Raw genomic sequence first — 6,000 nt, 5'->3', positions numbered from 1 at the left:
AATGAATATCAGCTCAATCAACTTGCAGAGAACTGTTTGCACCTTTAAACACATTAACCATAGCTTCTCCTTTCTCAAGACTAGATTAAGCTCACACTAAAGCTAGAGAACTTCCTTAGAACAAATTTGTGCTCTCAAATGGTTTAGGTGCTTTGTAAAAGGTTTAGGAAGGTTCTATATATAGGTCAGGGGTCAAAAAATGAAAAGTCAACTCCCAACTACCAATGATAATCGATTATCACAAGTGATAATCAATTATTTCAGGTTGTTATGGGTTTTGGAAAACGTGATAATCGATTATGCCATGCAATAATTGATTATTACCGTACAATATCAAAACTTGCGGTGATAATCAATTATCCCATGTGATAATTGATTATTGTCGAGACAAATCCTTTTCCACTTTTGCTTGTGATAATCGATTATCCCCTGTGATAATTGATTATTGCCATAATAAATCACTAATTTATAAAATTTCTTAGTGTTTACAATTGCAAAATAATTCTTATACAAATGCTTTCTACAGAAAGTGTTTTTAACATTTACAGCATAGGTTTTTCAAGTCTTTAAGTCCATCATCATCAAAATTACTTTAAAGCAACAATGCTTCACATTGGTAACAATTTCCCCCTTTTTTATGATGATAAAAAATCCTCTTTGTTAAAAGAATTCATGTCTATTTGTAATGTTTTATTCTTACAAACAACATAAAGAGGTTAGTAGCTTTAACCAATAACCGCCCATATTGTTTCTCCCCCTTTTTTATCATAAGCAAAAAGGCTTATAAGAAGGAGAGACTCCTCCTCAAATTATACCCTCCTCAACAAAATAATGATGCAAATGAAAGATAATAAAATTTAGATTTCATAAAGTCAAAGATAAGTACATTAAAATGTAGGAAATACAAAGAAACAAGGATTCAAACATAATGACATCTAAACTTAAAAGTCAGGACTAGGTGGTAAATTAGGAGGTTGACAATCCTTAATGTTTCCAATCCTAACATCAAAATATTAAAGGCGCTCAGTTACATAACTCTAATGAGATTGGTGCATCTCAAGGAGTTTTTCATGCCTTGTCTAACGAAGAATGCTCATCTCATCCATTTGTTGTGAGAGATTGGTAAGATACTCTTCAATACAAAAAGAAGAAGATGAAGGAATAGCTGATGGACCACCTTCAGTGGGATCAACTACATTGATTGATTCCTCCATATGGACATCTATATCATCTTCTTCTTCATCATTTTCTGCTTCATCTTTGTAGACAAAAATGTTTTATAATAAAAAGACATGCATCTTATAATGACTAGACAATTTTTGCCTAATATAAACTTTTAAAGAGAATATAACATGTTTAAAAAGAAAACATACTCTGATGTTATAAAAATAACATTCAATAGGAGTAAATAAAAAAAAATTAATCATGATTAATTTACATCTTCAACTATTGAAAAATATATTTAGCCTTTAAACATATAAATAATATAGATTTAGTTTTTAATAATATTAAATTAGCAATTAAAATTATATTTGATGACAAATTAAATTCACAACATAATGTAAATTAAATAACATTTTGTAATTTTTGAAACTAAATTCACTTTTTTTAAGAACTAAAGTTTAGGGCACTAGTAAAAAAACAACGTATAATGTCACGCGTTTAACGTCTAACCACTGAATAGCCAACGTTAAAAATGACTGATGACATTTTTGTAAATAATTTAACTTCTTTTAGAATTGTAATTCGACGTAAAATGATGTAAAATGTCGAATGTCCCAACGTTAGACACCAAAAGGTTAATGAATTCAATAAAAATTTGATCGGGAGATTGAAAATTCATTCACTTTATCTTAGCGCGCGAGACCCTCTTCTCTACTCAAACTTTTCTTGAACGAAGTTTGACGACCATCACATGTAATCTTTCTTTCATTTTATACAAATGCATTTTATGTATGATTTTTGTTTGTTTTGACCGATTATTTTCGTGCTTTTGTTCTTCATAGGGGCATTCTACTTTCTCTATCACCGGTGACGACACTTTATTCCGACGAACCCACCTTTTGAATGTTAATTTTCATTTTCGTTTTGAAAAACTTATTTGTTGAACTTGTTTGTTGTTATTTGGTTGAACTTGTTTGCTGTTGTTGTTGTTGTTTGATTGAACTTGTTTGTTGTTGATTATTGTTGTTTATTGTTGATACTATGTTCATAATTCTTGTTTTATAAAATACCAAAAACTGAAATTTGTTGTTTTTGTGTTTTTCATATCTCGTAGAGTGGTAAAAAAGGATCAGAATTAATTAAAAAAACAAAAAGAAGATAATTAACATCGTATATGAACAAAATTTGATTAACGTTGTGTATTGACAAAATTCGACGTTAACTTAAGGTCAAATTTTTTAAATTCGACGTCAATTTAACGTCTCCTGATATGATGTCGTTCGCGAATTTGCCGTTAAAAATCCAAAATATTCGATGTTGTACGCGATTTTTGTACTAATAGAAATAATAATGAGGTTTCATTAGAATTTTTTTAGTAATCTTATTTTGGTTGTTTTGTACCTGATAGGTAAAAATGACAGGTTTGATTCATTTTCACACATTTTGAGATTACAAGCTTATCGGTCCACATGATAAAAAAATTAACAATTTTTTATGTATTTTTTAATTCTAAATTAAATAAATATTTATTCTATAAAAAAATTAAATATTAATTTTGTAACTATTTATTATAAGCAAATAAAGAATTATAATTAAATTAGATCATGACAATCTTTCACAGACACACACACACATATATATATATATATATATATATATATATATATATATATATATATATATATATATATATTATTTTTTCTTGGTTTTAATTATATAATTATTTTTTTTCACTACACTCTTTTCTTTCATATTCTAATTGTTTGGTTTATTCTATATCACAAAATTCATTCACATCTTTAAGGTTTTCATGTTGTCACAATTTTACTTATATTTTTTTTTCTTTGTATGTTCAAATAATGTATTATATATACAAATGATGTATTATCAATTTCAATAAATCGAATAATTTGTAAGTCTCACATTTATTTATTTCTTCTATGTTATATTTATTATTTTAATTAGAATTTTTAACTCTCAATTTTAAGTATTCAATAATTTGTTTAAAATATAATATATAAAAACTTATCTTCTTTATTATCTTTAATCTTAACTTTTGTCTCATTCAAATAACTATTATTTTATCAAAGTAATTTTCATCATTTCTCAACCATTCAACTAACTCAATATCTGAGAAATTTCTTAAATATCTAGGGTACTTTTCATCTTAAAATACTCTTAATTATACTTTTTTTTCTTTGATCAATTTCATTAATAATATACCAAATTGTTTCTAGAGCACACATTTAATATTTTTTTACTTCTTTTTAATATTTTTATTTGTTGTTTTTTTATTGTATAGAATATTGTCTTGATGATTTTTTATATAATGATTTTTATTTTTAACTCATTCTCATAAGTGTAATTTTTGCATTGTTCATTAGTGTATATTTATGTCCTTGTTTAGATTTTAATATTAGATTCTTAATTGGTTTTTTACTTTAATAAAATATCTTAATCAGAATTTGTTATATTTGGGTTTATTGAGCATGGGATACAAAAATATGATAAACATAGTTTTTTTAGTTGCATAAATACTCTTTGGATATTTTGAGGTGTGTTAATGTAGTTGCAGCTAAGTTGAGCTCATAGAGGTGTGAAAATAAATTGGTTAAATTGTCATGGCACCTTAAAAATAAATATAAGAATAACAAATAATCAAGACCACAAGAAGTTAATCTAAGCATACCATGAAAAAGTAAAGAAATTTGGCTAAGCGAAGAAGAGGAAATATGCAACAAAAATTGGATATTGAAGTTTTCTCTATTTTTTGGGCTTTGATAATTGATAAATGTTTATGATTAAATATAATTTGAGGAAAATAAATCTTAAGATATTTTATTTGATATTGTTAAATAATTACCTTATTTAATTTATATCAATAAATATCAAAAGATTATATTTGTCAAATCTTTTTTTAATCTAGCAAATATCTTCTCAAATATTTTTAGGTCTCCACAATAATCAAATATATCTTGAAGATATTGGATTATTTAGAAGATAATTGGAGAATATTACATTATCATAAAGAAGATTACAAGAACAAAAAAACTTGAAACAAACCAATCCAATTTTTATATAAAGAGACTTAGGAAAACACATCAGTGGAGTGTGGAGGTTCAAATTTTGTCATCTCTATCTTCTCTCATGTTATCCACCCTCTCTTCTTTTGTTTTCATGTTATTTTTACATTTCATAGAGTGTTAAGTCTCTAGAGTTGATTTTGTTGTAATTTCTTAATTGGATTATGAGGTTAGATGAATAAATTTGTTTGTTCTTTTTTATTCCTGTTGTGATTTATTTTATATATGTCTTTTGCTTCTTAATCAAGTAAAAGTAATGGTTTTTACAATATAGTAAGTAAGCATGGTATTAAATCTACATAAATATCAATCATATGAGTCTAAAGATTTTTATTTTTAATTGATAACTTACTTTGATTAAAGTTAGAAACTTTTATGTGATTAAATAGGTTTTTACCAGTAATTGAGAATGTACTTTAAATAGTAGTAAAAATATTAATAAGAATTAATCAAGAATGTACTTTGCTTAATTAGCTTTTACTTTGTATAACAGGTAAAAGAGTAGATATGATTAGGCATAATAATATTTAATTGAGAATGTACTTTGTTTAAATTTACTATCATTTGCTTTTAATTGGTAATGTACTTAGTTAAGAGTGGGAATGTCAGAATTTACAGTGGTTAATTTAAAAATCTAATGAATCCGATTTTGAAAAAGTAGTGAAATCAACCCATTTTCTTTATCATTGTTCTTATCTTTTTAAATCTTTTAATAAATTTATTTTTTTTTCTATCTTTTGTTCTTTAATTTGTTATTGATCTTTATCTTCTTTATTGTTTTTGTTTTAGTAACTCTTTTTTATAGTTTTTATAAGAACTAATTTGATAATAATTAATTTCGTGTTTATTGGTAGGCGACTTAGGGTTTAATTTACTCTTTCTATTTTGTTAACTACTATCTCAATAATACTCGTACAATAAAATTCAAGAAAACAATATAAACTTGTATGTATGCTTTGAGTTATGAGTAGAATACTATGATGTATTTTAATATAATGACTATTTTAATGTGTTGTGATGATATGAATATTGGAGTGAATGTTATATCTCAAATTAAATTCCTTACCGTATAAAAACGAAAATACTAATATATATACAACCTCAAGTATCCCCTTTACAACCCAATTCCAAAGATGCACGTAGATAATCATTCCCCGTGTATAGTATAGTAGTATTATGTGATAACCCTTCTCTAGTATTGATAGTTGCCTGTAACAAACAAGTATTAGATATCTTACTCAATAAAATAATCTTATTTAATAATTCAAAATAATAAATTTTTTAATCGTGTTAGTTGTATTTTTTTAAGTTTGAAATTTAATACACATTGTTATATTACAAATGGAGTGAAGTAAATGTATTCTCTTTCATGTTGTAGACTTTGTTTTATGTTGCATTTGTTTTGTTAAATTATAAAATAACAATTGACAACAATTAAGGAAGAAGATAAATATAATAACATCCACACCATCTAATTAAGAGAAAAAAATTAAATAATAAGATTTCAATTAAAAAGTATGAATTTTCTTAGTACTCAATAATAACAAAAATTTATTAGAGTTAAGTAAATATATCTAAATTTATGACTTAATTAAAACCTAATTAAGGTTTAATATTAATTACATGCTAAACTTTTGCATAAATTTGGCATATTTTTTAAGTTTTACAAAAAATTAAAAACTTGCTTAAATATTTTATAATTATTTTTATTCAAATTTTATTTTATTTAATAATTTTTTTTAAAAAAAATTCT

Source organism: Vigna angularis, chromosome 2, assembly GCF_016808095.1.
Source record: "Vigna angularis cultivar LongXiaoDou No.4 chromosome 2, ASM1680809v1, whole genome shotgun sequence".
In the NCBI taxonomy this organism is placed as follows: domain Eukaryota; kingdom Viridiplantae; phylum Streptophyta; class Magnoliopsida; order Fabales; family Fabaceae; genus Vigna; species Vigna angularis.
This window is presented reverse-complemented; position numbering follows the sequence as displayed.